Genomic DNA, 15,537 nt, shown 5'->3' with positions numbered 1-15,537 from the left:
ATTATTATCTTTAAAGCAAAATTAGGAATGCTTCTGTTCTCAAGACAGCGGGATATCAGGACACCCTTATGTCTGGGTCTGTTTAGTAAACATTATCAATCTGTTCCCTTAACCATGAACATCTAGAGGCTAGGAATGCTTAACTTTTTGTTGTTGTTTTTGTTTTTTAGAGACCGAGTCTCGCTCTGTCACCCAGGCTGGAGTGCAGTGGTGCAGTCTTGGCTCACTGCAACCTCCGCCTCCTGGGTTCAAGCAGTTCTCCTTCCTCAGCCTCCCGAGCAGCTGGGACTACAGGCACCTGCCACAACGCCCGGCTAATTTTTGTATTTTTAGTAGAGACAGAGTTTCTCCATGTTGGCCAGGCTGGTCTCCAACTCCTGACCTTGTAATCTGCCCACCTCGGCCTCCCAAAGTGCTGGGATTACAGGCATGACCCACATGCCTGGCCAGGAATACCTAACTTTCTGGGAATGCAGTCCAGCAAGTCCCAGTCTCATTTTTTTCTAGCCCTCACTCAAGATGAAGTCACTCTGGTTCGAATGCCTCTGACAAAATTGCTATGTTTGCAAAATAACAGACAATCAAATTTATGTCTGGGCTTGCCTCTTCCTCTCCAGTCAACTCCATCATCAACCTTTCTGGGCTCTTCTTTCTTGGGTTCAATTTCTCTGTTCCCTCTGTTCTCCCATGAAGCCAGATTCAAAGTTAGTGCAAGCGTATGGCCTTTATAAGCTCCAAGCCAGTCCTCAACAGAGGTCATTCCAATCCCTTACTCTCACACACCTGCTATGGTTAGAATTGGGATAAAGGGGCTAGGAGAGACCCTGCTTGGACCTTGATCCAAAATGACAGGTTTCAGTACAGTGTTCCAGAAATTCTCTTAATGGTTTATTGGGCACCAACTCAATAAATAAGGTAGCCCTAGGATGCCTTAGCACCTTATTGGTTCTTGTAACCCTCCTTACTACTCTATAAATAATTACTTCATTAGATGCCTTTCAGTATATTTGTAGAGGATTTTCTTTTCTGATTCCTGTCTCCAACTCTCACTGGGCTTCCTCTCTTTCTCTCTCAGGCTGCCGGGGATGGTGGCTTCCCACTGCTGCTACTTCCCCAGTGCAACAATAGACCTTGTTGTTCCCTTAATTCTATGTATATTTCTTGGTTTCTAATGTAACCTCATCTCCCTGTGACTTCCCTCTAAGGGAACTTCCCTCTAAGGCCAACCAGTCTTGTCATAAAAGCAGTCCACCCAGGGCCTTCTCTGTGGTGCCTGAAATCTGGCCAAAAGGTGACTTCATTACTCATTCCTCACCCAACAGTTATTGAAGAAATAAATATACCAGTGTTTTTTCTTTTTTATAACAAAACTCCTGAAAAGAGGGGTCTTTACTTATAGTCTCTGATTTTTTTTCATCTCAACCCCATGGTTAAGGTTTGGCTGTGTTCCCACCCAAATTTCATCTTCAATTGCAGCTCCCATATTTCCCACGTTTTGTGGGAGGGACCCAGTGGGAGATAATTGAATTGTGGGGGTGGTTTCTCTTACACTGTTCTCATGGTAGTGAACAAGTCTCACAAGAGCTGATGATTTTATAAGGGATTTCCCCTTTTGCTTGGCTCTTTCATTCCTTCTTTCCCTGCTGTCATGTAAGATGTGCCTTTCACCTTCCTCCATGATTGTGAGGTCTCTCCAGCCACGTGCAACTGTAAGTCCATTAAACTTCTTTTTTTATATATATATAAATTATCCAGTCTTAGGTATGTCTTTATCAGCAGTGTGAGAGCAGACTAATACATCCCACTGCTCCATCATATTTTCATTCCCACTCTTCCACAAATGCTATTTGTGTCAATATCATTACTGACCTACACGTTGCTAAATGCATGGACCAATTCTCAGTCTTATTCTGACTTGATGATGGGCAGCATTGACAAAATCGATTCCTCTTTCCTCCTTGAAACACCATTCCAAGGTTTAGGGAAACCTCTAAACCATGGAGGGCCTGGGGCTCAATGGGCCTCTCTCCTTCTCCAATGATCTTCATTCATTCCCTTGGTGAATTTATCCAGCCATGTGGCTTACATACAATCTGCATACTGATCTATAATTTCCATCTGCATCCTGGGCCTCTCCCTGGAATTTCAGCTGCACATATCTACCTTTGCAATATCTTCACTTAAGTCTCTCATGGACATCTCAGGTCAAACTCCTAATTTTCCATATTTCAGTAAGTGGCAACTCGATCGTCTGATGCTTAGCCTAAAAACCTTGACATCATCTTTGGCTTCTTTCTTTCTCACACCCCACATCAGTAAATCTTGTCACATCCACCTTCAAAATATATTCCAGTTCTGACCTCTTCCCACCACCTCTACTGCTACCATTGCAGGACAAGGGTACAAGCCATTGACATGTAAATATGTCCTTGTTCAAATAGATGTCCCTTGACACAAATCTCCCTCCAGCTACCACCCAAAGGATGGTTAGTTTTCTCTCATTATTTTGGTCTCAGCTCTCTTATAAATTTTTATATTTTTTATTTATGAGACAGGGCCCTACTCTGTCACCCAGGCTGGAGTGCAATGGCATGATCATACCTCACTACATCCTCCAATTCCTGGGCTCAAGTGATCCTCTCATCTCAGCCTCCTGAGTAGCTGGGACTACTGGCACGTGCCACCATGCCTTGCTAATTGTTTTAATCTTTTGTAGAGGTGGGGTCTCTCTGTGTTGCTCAGGCTAGTCTTGAACTCCTGGGCTCAACCGATCCTCTTGCCTCAGTGTCCCAAAGTGCTGGGATTACAAATGTGAGTCACCATGCTCAGTCTCCACTCTCTTTAGAGAAGTCTTCACTGACACACCCATCTAAGGTTGCTCCCACTTTATCACCATCTTTCTCCAGCCATTACACAATTTTTATTGCTTCCCTATTATCACTATGTAAAACATATATTTTACATATTTATCTTTTTTTTTTTTCTCCTTCAGTCTTGTAAATGTGTGTAACTTCTATGCTATGAAGTACCAAGAGCTTGGTACAGGGCTCATTCATATTATGACTGTCAGCAAATATGTGTTATATTATCAAATAAGTACTCTTTAAAGCCATTCTTTTCTAAGAATGCTATAATGAATATACTAATGTATATTAGTGGTTTCCTTAAGCCTCATGGTATTGTGGTCGGAAGGAAATGAGATGACATGTTGAAAGCACTTTGTCAACTACAAAACATTATCTGAATATAAAAAGGTGCTCGCATTAATAAACATTCAAGGTTTCCTAAAACAAATGTCTTCCCTGAAGGAGGAGGATCCCTATATTTGGTATTTTTCTGGCCAAGGAAAGCTCATAAACTGACAAGGACACATGTGTGCACTCAAGATTAAGGGCAAAACTTACATCCTATGTTTATGTTACATTGTTCTGTAATGCTTGTTTTGGCTTTATTGTGTGAGTTTAAAATGTCAAAGTATTAAAAACTCAGTAGGGGATGGCCCCTACTTAATGGAACAGCCAGGTTCCTCTGCTTTGACATTGTTCCCCAGAGTTTGCTGGGTGACTTCCCAGGAGCCTTATAACTGCATATGCCAATGTCAAGCGTATGATGAAAATAGTCTTAGCTCAAATATTTTCCCCTAGGCATTCTATTTTTTAAAATCTTAGGAAAAAGAGAAAATATACATACAAACTCTGTAGTATGAATGTATGTGGGGTTTTTCCCCCTCCTCTTTATCACTTTAAGGAAAGCTTCTCCTTTACAGACATAGTCAAGAGTAAGGTTGAGGGAACATTAAAGGGGAGAAATGCTACCTTCTTTTTGTTTTAAAATTTTATGGCTGGGTGCGGCGGCTCACGCCTGTGATCCCAGCACTTTGGGAGGCTGAGGCTAGGAGGATCACCTGAGGCTAGGAGTTCAAGACCAGCCTGGCCAACATGGTGAAACCTCATGTCTACTAAAAATACAAAAATTAGCTGGATGTGGTGGCATACGCCTGTAGTCCCAGCTACTCTGGAGGCTGAGGCAGCGAGACTCCTGTGTCACCGGGGCTGGAGTGCAATGGTGCAATCTCGGCTCAATGCAACCTCCACATCCCAGTTCAAGTGATTCTTGTGCCTCAGCCCCCTGAGTAGCTGAGATTATAGGTGCCAGCCACCACACCCAGCTAATTTTTTTGTATATTTAGTAGAGACGGGGTTTCACCATCTTGGCTAGGCTGGTCTTGAACTCCTGACCTCGTGATCCACCCACCTTGGCCTCCCAAAGTGGTGGGATTACAAGTGTGAGCCACTGCACCCAGCCAAAAAATTTTTATTCCAAGTGTTTGACCTTAGGATTTTCTGGGCTTTTTTGGTCAGCCAGTGTATCTAGGTCAGGCATTTCAGATGTGGTTTTGTCATACACCATGGGCCGTGTCCAGGCATCCATCAGCCCACACCTCTGTTTCTGGCCCACTGAATACACTCACATCTATACAAAAAGTACCTACGTGGCATTCATGCTTCTCTTGTCGCCTCTCCAGTAAAATGTTCCAGCAAAAGACAGCAAGAGCCTGTGAGCACATCCCCACCACATACTTCCTTGGAGTAAAGTATCCTGACTCAGAGACAGACATGATGCACAGTAAATTATGTTCAGCCATCCCGTAGGATTTCAGCCACTGTAGCTCTCTGAAAAGACAGAATTTGTGGCAAACGGTAATGAAAAGGGTATGTGTTTCCTCCCCATTTATAGAAGCTAAATCTATTTTTCCTTAAGGGTGAGGTCATAACCACAGTATTTGCAGCAATCCCTTCCATCTTAGTAGACAACATGTTTTTCTGAAAATACATTCCACAGACCATGAGAGATGCAAGGTGGTCTCTAATAGAAGGGACTGGTGGTCAAGTAAGTATAGATACTCTGCATACCATAGTGCCCTGTAGGAGACAGTCAATGCATAATAACAGAGTAAAGCCTCTGAGATTTTTCTGCAAGGGAAAAAAAAATCACTTAATCTTGCGTAACTCTGTACTTCCTCAATTTTATATCATAGAACTCTTGACACTTATTTCTCTTAAAACCAGTGTTCTATCAAATGGCCTTTGGGAAACACTGTTGTGGACTCTTAGATTTGTGAGCAAATCTAATTAACTTTATTTCAGACCTTGAAATGTGAGAAAGGGCTAATTGGTGTTGCATTTTCTTACCAAGCTGTCTCACAATGACTCTGCATCAAATTAAGCCAGAAGTGCGAGCATGTTCCTAAACAGCAGGGCAGAAAGCTTCACCAAAGCCTCCTGCTCATGATGAAGAAATATGATGTTCTTAACATTAGAATTGCAGATATTTTTTGCATAAGAGCATTCCAACCATATAACTTTACATTTAGGGAAACATCCTTCAGATGAACTGCATATTTTACAAATTCGACCACAGAATTAGTCATGTTCTCTCATTGCTTTATTTTAAAGAGGAAAAAATGTCAGAAAGTAAAGACAGTTTTTGTTTGTTTGCTTGTTTTTTGAGATGGAGTTTCACTCTTGTCGCCCAGGCTGGAGTGCAGTGGCACAATCTCAATCTCGGCTCACTGCAACCTCCACCTCCTGGGCTCAAGCGATTCTCCTGCCTCACCCTCCCAAGTAGCTGGGATTACAGGTGCCCACCACCATGCCTAGCATATTTTTGTGTTTTTAGTAGAGATGGGGTTTCACCATGTTGGCCAGCTGGCCTCGAACTCCCAACCTCAGGTGATCCACTCGCCTTGGCATCCCAAAATGCTGGAATTACAGGCATGAGTCACTGAGCCCAGCCAAGGCATTTGTTTTGAAAACAAATATAAAATCAAATTTCCCCAGGAAGGAGATGATGGAGAGGAGTTTTGAGGTATCATTAGAACAGAATAAGATGAAGCGGGAAAAGGCATTCTGAAAGGGAAGCCTGGGATGTAGTGTCCCGCTATGGCTGGAGTGGGAACTGAGGCTGGGAAGAAGGCAGCTGCTAGACCACAGGAAGATCTTGGTGCTAATTTAGGAGATTTGAACACCTTCCTATAAGAGGAGGCTTTGACAACTGTTATTAGGAGAGAAATGTGACCTGATTTCCATTTTAGAGCCTTCAACCTGGCTGCCTGGTAAGTTGAAAGTTGAGTTGGAAGAGATGCAGATTGGAATCAGGCAGACAGATTAGGAAGCTACTGCAATAGTCCATGCAAGAAATGGCAATAACCTGAACTGAGGCAGTGGCATAATGAAACTGGAGAGGAAGGGATGGATGGTAGGTGATATGGTTTCCCTGTGTCTCCACCCAAATCTCATCTTGAATTGTAATAATCCCCAGGTGTCAAGGGTGGGGCCATGTGGAGATAATTGAATCATGGGGGTGGTTTCCCCCATACTGTTCTCATGGTACCGAATAAGTGTCATGAGATCTGATAGTTTTACAAATGGGAGTTCCCCCACACACGCTCTCTCTTGTCTGCCACCATGTAAGACGTCCCCTTGCTCGTCCTTTGTCTTCTGCCATGATTGTGAAGCCACCCCAGCCATGTAGAACTGAGTTCATTAAACCTCTTTCCTTTGTAAATTACCCAGTCTTGGGTATGTCTTTATTAGCAGCATGAAAACAGACTAATACAGCAGGAGGTATCTGCTTGTCAGAAGGGTTGAAGGAGATATGGGCTAAATTCAGTGAGTGGATGGCTGCTTTTGGCTCACTTTCCTCTGCGTGTGTCAGTATAAGAGCTCTGCACTGGGATCAGGAAGCCCGGTGTCTCCTCCGGTGCTGCCACTGTTCGCCTTTTAGAACCATTCACCTCCCAGGGTCAGGCTCTGCTTGGTAAAATAAGACAGAGCAGCTAACTCCCACCCCTGACATCCTGGTAACTCATTCTATGTCTTAATTAAGGTCCCTATAAAATTAGAAATTATTGTATACTTGCCATTTTCTGCCTTCTTTATACATTGCTCTGATTCTCTATCACAGTCTAAAAACCTAAAAACATCACCCCCAAAATATGTGGTTTAAAACAACAATTTGGCCAGGCACAGTGGCTCACGCCTGTAATCCCAGCACTTTGGGAGGCCAAGGCGGGTGGATCACGAGGTTAAGAGATCAAGACCATTCTGGACAGTATGGTAAAACCCCATCTCTACTAAAAATACAAAAATTAGCTGGGTTGGTGGCACATGCCTGTAGTCCCAGCTACTTGGGAGGCTGAGGCAGGAGAATCGCTTGAACCTGGGGGGTGTAGGCTACAGTTAGCTGAGATTGTGCCACTGCACTCCAGCCTGGTGACAGAGCAAGACTCTGTCTTAAAAAAAAAAAATTTTATTGGCCGAGCGCAGTGGCTTACACCTGTAATCCCAGCACTTTGGGAGGCTGAGGTAGGCAGATCACAAGGTCAGGAGATCGAGACCAGCCTGAACAACATGGTGAAAACCTGTCTCTACTAAAAATACAAAAATTAGCTGGGCATGGTGGCGGGCACGTGTAATCCCAGCTACTCGGGAGGCTGAGACAGGAGAATCACTTGAACCCGGGAGGCGGAGGTTGCAGTAAGCTGAGATCGCACCATTGCACTCCAGCCTGGGTGACAGAGGGAGACTCCATCTCAAAAAACAAAACAAAACAATTTATTGATTGTTCATGGTTCTCTGGGTTGACAGGGCTCAACTGGGGACTCTCACTTAGTTTTCTCATGTGCTGGGGCTGTAGTCATCTGAGCTGAGGTGGACATCCAAGATGGCACACTCACATGGCTGGCAATTGACACTGGCCATTGGTTGAGAGTTCAACAAGAGCCACTGCCCAGTGTGCTTACATATTGCCTTTCCACATGGCTTGGGCTTCTCACAGCATTGCAGCTGGGTTCCCAAAGTGAACAACCTACAAGCAAGCTTTCAAAGAGACCCCGGCAGAATCTGCAAGGTTTATTTTGACCTATTTTTGGAAGGCCCAGAGTGTCACATTCACTGAATTGCATTGGTTAAGCAAGTAACTAAGGTCAACCAGATTTATAGGAAGGAAAATTAAACTCCTCTTCTTGTTGAGAAAATGGTAAAGTCACATTACAGGAGAACATATGGGAAAGGAAATACTGTTGCTGCTATTTTTGAAAAATACAATCTGCCATATAGATATTTGAAAACATAACCATTTTTCCCACTAACTCTTTGAGAATGGAAACATTGGCTTATTTTATTTTTATCCCCCTCTTTGTTCTATATCCCAATCTGCATGCCTACTCCATGTCAAGACTAATATCATAAACGTTTTATTTAAAAAAATGGGTTTTGTTAAGTTTGAATAGAGAGGGTGGAAGGGTAACCTGTACTTTATTAAGTGAGGAGAACAAAGAGCATATACATCTTTACAAGATTATGTTAGAGGTGTGAACAAACCTTTCTTTGTAATTTTATTTTTTAGAGATTGGGTCTTTCTCTGTCACCTAGGCTGGAGTGCTGTAGTGCAATCACAGCTCACTGCAACCTCAAACTCCTGGACACCAGCAATCTTCCCACCTCAGCCTTCTGAGTATCTGGGACTACAGGCATGCACTACCGGGCTTGGCTAATTTTTATTTTTATTTTCTTGGAGATATTTTATTTCTTGCTATGTTGTCCAGACTGGTCTCAAACTCCTGGCCTCAAGTGATCCTCTCATCTCAGCCTCCCAAAAATGCTGGAATTACAGGCTCAAGCTACGGCATCCAGCCCGAGCTTTTTTTGTCTCAGTTTATGGATTGGCTGTGTATTATCAGGGTTGTCCAGTGAAACAAAATCAACAGGAGAGATACAGAGATGATAGACAGATGGAGAGATAGCGAGATGGTCAGGAGATAGACAGACACATATCTATATAGATAGCAAAACTAAAATAAAATGTTGAGTGCTGTAGAGGAGATATGGGGGTGCTCAGAGCAGAGAGTGAACAACTGCTCTGAGGTCTGACAACACCCACAATGAGAAATGGCACATGGCCTCTCAGCCCATCACTTGACAGAGTCGTCTATGTGCCCTACTCCCATCAGTCCATCTGAAATACCCAAGACTCATTGTTCCATTTCTCCCTAAAGATCTCTAGGCAAGATCATCACCTCTTACTTGTTGAATCCAGTATCTATCAACCCCTGCTATATAATAGAATTACCTAGGGGAGCCTTAAGCTCATACTAAGCCGGGCACGATGGCTTACACCTGTAATGCCAGCACTTAGCCAAAGTGGGCAGATCACCTGAGGTTGGGAGTTCAAGACCAGCCTGACCAACATGGAGAAACCCCATGTCTACTAAAAATACAAAATTAGCCGGATGTGGTGGTGCATGCCTGTAATTCCAGCTACTCGGGAGCCTGAGGCAGGAGAATTGCTTGAACCCGGGAGGCAGAGGTTGCAGTGAGGTGAGATTGTGCCATTGCACTCCAGCCTGGGAAACAAGAGCAAAACTCCACCTCAAAAAAAAAAAAAAAGACATACTAGACATTCTGAGTATCCCAGAAGGTCTGCCTGGTAGAGGAAGTGGAGCCACATCAGAGAGAGGCTGTGTGAGTGCCTCATGAGAGCAGGAGCCTAAGAGATGAACAGAATGCCCTAGAGAGCATGGCCCACATCAGATGAGGGTTCAATGCTGGAATTTCTCTAATAAACTCCCATCTCAATCCTAATCTCACTGAGGAAGAACTGGAGTCTAGGCATCTGCTCTCTGAAGAGCACAATAGCAGAAACATCAGCACTATTCTTTCTTCTTCCTCTCCATGGTAGTCTGAAAAATATCTCTCACCTCCCAAAAAGATCTGGGTCCTGTTCCCTGGAACTTGCAAATGTTATTTATTTATTTATTTATTTATTTATTTATTTATTTATTTATTTTTCGAGATGGAATCTCACTCTGTCACCCAGGCTGGAGTGCAGTGGCACGATCTTGGCTCACTGCAACCTCCGCCTCTGGGTTAAAGTGATTCTCATGTCTCAGCCCCTCAAGTAGTTGGGACTACAGGCGTGCACCACCGCACTCAGCTAATTTTTGTATTTTTAGTAAAGACAGGGTTTCACCATGTTGGCCAGGACAGTCTTGATCTCCTGACCTCAAGTGATCTGCCCACCTCAGCCTCCCAAAGTGTTGGGATTACAGGAGTGAGCCACCGTGTCCGGCCTGCAAATGTTATCTTATTTGAAAAAAGTGTGGCTGGTCACGGTGGCACACAGCTGTAATCCCAGCACTTTGAGAGGCTGAAGTGGGAGGATTGCTTGAGCCCAGGGTTTCAAGACCAGCCTGGGCAACACAGTGAGACCTCGTCTACAAAAAAAAAAAATACATATATATACACACACACACACATATATATATAATACATATATTATACATAAATACATATATGATATAATACATATAATATATACATATATGATATAATACATACATATATAAATACATATATGATATAATACATATAATATATAAATACATATATGATATAATACATATATTATATATAAATACATATATGATATAATACATATATAAATACATATATAATACATGTATTATATATAAATACATATATAATACATGTATAATACATATATAATACATGTATTATATATAAATACATATATAATACATGTATTATATATAAATACATATAATACATGTATTATATATAAATACATATAATACATGTATTATATATAAATACATATAATACATGTATTATATATAAATACATATAATACATATAATACATGTATTATATATAAATACATATATAATACATGTATTATATATAAATACATATATAATACATGTATTATATATAAATACATATATAATACATGTATTATATATAAATACATATATAATACATGTATTATATATAATACATATATAATACATGTATTATATATAATACATAAATACATGTATTATATATAATACATATATAATACATGTATTATATATAAATACATACATATATTACGTATATGTATTATATTATATTATATATATATATGTATGTATGTATGTATTAGCTGGACATGATAGTGCATGCCTGTAGTCCCAGCTACTTGGGAGGCTGAGGTGGAAGGGTGACTTGAGCCTGGAAGTTTGAGGCTGCCATGAGCTCTGATCATGGCATTGGACTCCAGCCTGGGTGACAAAGAGAGACACTGTCTCAGACAAAAAGAAAAAAAAAAAGTCTTTGCAGATATGATTAATTTAAGGTTGTTTGAGATAAGGAGATTGTCCTGGGTTAGCCAGGTATGGCCTAAATGCAATCACGAGTGTCCTTATCAGAAGAAAACAGAGGGACAATTACACACAGAAGAGACAGAGTCAGTGTGACCAACAGGAGCAGAGATTGAGTGATGCAGCCACAAGCCAAGGAAAGCCTGCAGCCACAGAAGCTGGAAGAGGCCAGGAATGGATAATCTCCAGAGCACCGGAAGGAGCTCAGCCCTGCTGAAACATTGATTTCTGCCCAGTGCTACCGAATTCAGACTTTTAGACTCCAGAACTGTTAGAAAATTCATTTCTGTTGTTTTAAGCTACTAAGTTTGTGGTCACTTGTTACAGCAGCCACAGGGAACTAATACACTCCCCTCTGCAACCCTGGAAGAGCTATGCTTCTTAAAAAGTAGAGACAGGGCTGGGCACAGTGGCTCATGTCTGTAATCTCAGCACTTTGGGAGGCTGAGTGGAGCAGATCATTCAAGGTCAGGAGTTTGAGACCAGCCTGGCAAACATGGCGAAATTGTCTCTACTGAAAATATAAAAAGTAGCCAGGTGTGGTCGTGGGCACCTGTAATCCCAGCTAGTTGGGCAGCTGAGGGAGGAGAATCACTTGATCCTGGGAGGCGGAGGCTGCAGTGAGCCAAGATCGCACCACTGCACTTCGACCTGGGTGACAGAGCGAGACTCTGTCTCCAAAAAAAAAAAAAAAAAAATGTAGAGAAAAAGGACAGAAAGTAGCAGGGAAGAAGCAATGTATGAGCGGCACCCCTGGATCCATCCATCCTGAGCTGGTAGCAAGGAAGGTAGCTATTTGAATTACATTCAATTCATCAATATCTGGAATAAAAAATAAGGAAGTTTTTATTTAGGGCAGACTGGGCTGTTTAGATATCTAAAAGTAAGGCTGAGGGTTCTTTCTCTGGCCTCAGGTGCTCTCCTCTCATGCATGTGTAGATCAGGACTCAACCAGACTTTGGGAGACTCCACCACCTATCTCTGGAGTTCTGTGTATAACTCCTACCTCTCTGGTACTCTGCGCCACAAATGATGGTGACCTTCCCTCCCCACCAACCCCCACCTTGTCCTCTCAATTCTAAGATACCAGGCTCTATTTGGCTTCCCCATCCCTGCTCTGAAGCCTGAAAAGCAGCTCCAGATAATAAATTGGGGAAACCACAGAGCTCAGTAAGTTTGTTTCCCACCTTTCAGTGACCACAGTCTTGCATTGCCTGTTACCTAGTTCCTACAAATTGGTATTTCATATATTGTCCAGTTTTCTAGTTGCTTAAAATAGCAAGGTAAATCCAGTCCTTGTTATTCCATCACTGCTGGACAGAATATATACTGTAAATCAAGTAACAGTTTCTCAATTTTGTATCTTACTGTTATCGCTGTTTTGAGACAGGGTCTCACTCTCGCCCAGGCTGGAGTGCAGTGGCTCATAACTCACTGCAGCCTCAAACTCCTGGGCTCAAGGCATCCTCCCACATAGGCCTCCCAAAGCGCTGAGATTACAGGCATTTGCCAGCCACTACGCCCTCAATTTAGTATCTAAAGGCTTAGTCTTCATTCAGCTCTACCTCTTTATAATAGCAGACAATATTTTTCTTCCTTTTTTCTTAGAATTTGCTCTTCTTAGTTTGACACTAAACTCTTAATTTTCCTACCTCTTTGATTATGATTTCTGATTCTTGAATCCTGAAAGTTCTAGGCAAGTTTCCAAAATCTTATTCTTGCCACATTTTCTTCTCCATCTGTGTAGGATCTCACCCTGTATAATCTCAACAAGTCCCACAAATTCATTCATGACCTCTTTTGCTGCTAACTCTTAACAGAAGTACTATGTGACTGGCACTGGACTTCTTCATTCACAGAAGGGAAAAAAGGTGAATATCAAATATAATTTCTACCACATTTTAAAGTTTATAAATGTACTTTTTTTTTTTTTTTAGCAGAGTCTTGCTCTGTCACCCAGGCCGGAGTTCAGTGGCACAATCTTGGCTCACTGCAACCTCTGCCTCCGGGGTTCAAGCGATTCTTGTGCCTCAGCCTCCTGAGTAGCTGGGACTACAGGCATGTACCACCACACCTAGCTCTAATTTTTGTATTTTTAGTGGAGAAGGGGTTTCACCTGTTGGCCAGGCTGGTCTCAAACTCCTCACCTTAAGTGATCTGCCAGCCTCAGCCTCCCAAAGTGCTGGGATTACAGGCATGAGCCAACACACCCAGCTATATATGTACTTTTATACACATACAACCAGAGGAAAAAACAAAAGTTAATTCACTTAAAATGTTAAGAATGATGATCTATTTTATGGGTAACACTTTCCTGTATTTTCAATACACACATACACACACATACACACGAAGCTATTTTTTAAGTCCCCATTTCTAGCTCATAACTCCAGCTGTTTTCACAGGCCAGAATCTCACATTATTTTCAAAGCAAGTCACATATCTTCCGCCTAGAGCCTGCCTTTCTCCCTCTGTGCCAGTTAATGATACCCAGTCCTCCCATAAGCTTCAGAGTCATTTCAACTTGTTCTTCTGTTCCCACATCTTGTCAAAAAGCCTACTGGAAACAATGAATTTCAATCCATGAGAAACAACATTACTGCAGAAGGCTCTAGAATAATAATCTCAAAGCAGCACTAAGAAGCTAGCAGAATGAAAAACCCCCTTTTTTCCAGGTCAGAGATGTGAGGACACTCTGCAAAGAGGAAGCCATGCCCTTGGCATAGAAGCAGCTTGTTCCTGGGATAAAGAGGTGGATTTGGAAGAGTAGGCCAAAGTTGGACAATAAGCCAAAGGGGGAAACTGTGGAGCAGAGTCAAGAGGCTGGGGACTTGAGCCTGCATTTTGGGTGGCACTCAAAGATGACAAAAGGAGAAACATGTCATAAACCAGGCTTCAAATGGCGCTTTGGCAGAAAGTTGTTTTGCTGCCCAAACTGGCATTTAATATTGGTTGGAATGAATAAGACACGCCAGCCATCAACTTTTTACCATGTAATTAACCAGCTTGGAATAAGGTCTTTTTTTTACTTTAATGCTCTTTAGTATACATATGTAACGAATCGGCACATTGTGCACATGTACCCTAAAAATATAATAATAATAAAATTTAAAAAAAGTAATAAAAAATATTTATAAGCCTGTTAAATTATAAAATCATGAAACAAGAAAAAAAAAGAAAAAGGGTAAAAAACAAAGAAAGAACAGAATTCAAAAGTCATAAAATAGTATGGACCTTGAGAACATTGTGCTAAATGAAACAAACCAGTTACAAAAGGACAAACACTATATGATTCCCCTTGCATGAGCTATCTAGAGTAGTCAAATTCATAGAAACAGAAAGTAGAATGGTGACCACCAAGGGTAGGGGAGGTATTAAGTACTTGTCTAATGTCTATGAAAAAGTTTTGGAGGCTGTTTGTACAACAATATGAATATACTTAACACTACTGAACTGTACCCTTAAATATGTTTAAGACGGTAAGTATTTTATCACAATTTAAAATTTTTAAAAATTTTAAGTCACAGATTAGTATAGAAAGTGTCACCCAATTCTGCCTTCTGGCCACTCAGTTCCACTCCACAGAGACAGCCAGTGTTAGTATATCTTCCCATCTTTCCAAATATATTCTAACTGTATCTAATATACTCTAACTTTATCTCAAAAGGCATATATATGCTTGCAAATATATGCCTTTCGAGATAAAACACACCCATACACAAATAGTGACATACTACACGTACTGTTCATGCACTTTGGTCTTTTCATTTAATATATCTTAGAGCCTTTTCTAAATTACTTCATATACAACTGCCTTACTCATTTTAAGAGCTGCTGCTAATTCACTGTATGACTATATCGATTATTTTACCAGTTCCCTACTTATGGGTAATTAGGTTTTGTATGAACTTTTGTGCTTATAAACACAGTGAAGAATACCTTTGTGCTATTTTTAACCCCCACATAGACAAGACTGTGTGTGTATATGTATGTATATATATATGTGTATGTGTGTGTATATACATATATATATATATGTTATATGCCTAGGATGAAACTGTTAAAATGGAAGTTAAGTGCATTCTTTATGTGTGACTGCATGTATGTACACTATTTATTTACATAAAAATGTGTATTGAAGTATAGCATACATTCAGAACAGTACATAATTCTAAAGTTCATAGCTTGATGAATTTTCCCAATATAATCCTACCTAACACACAGATTTAAAAAAAAACACACACACAAGATTATAAGCCTCCAAAAGCCCCTTGTCTCAATCCAGTGTGAGCTCCCCAAGAGTAATACTA

Source organism: Pan paniscus, chromosome 6 (genome assembly GCF_029289425.2).
Source record: "Pan paniscus chromosome 6, NHGRI_mPanPan1-v2.0_pri, whole genome shotgun sequence".
Taxonomy (NCBI): domain Eukaryota; kingdom Metazoa; phylum Chordata; class Mammalia; order Primates; family Hominidae; genus Pan; species Pan paniscus.
Note: the sequence above shows the minus strand (reverse complement) of the source record.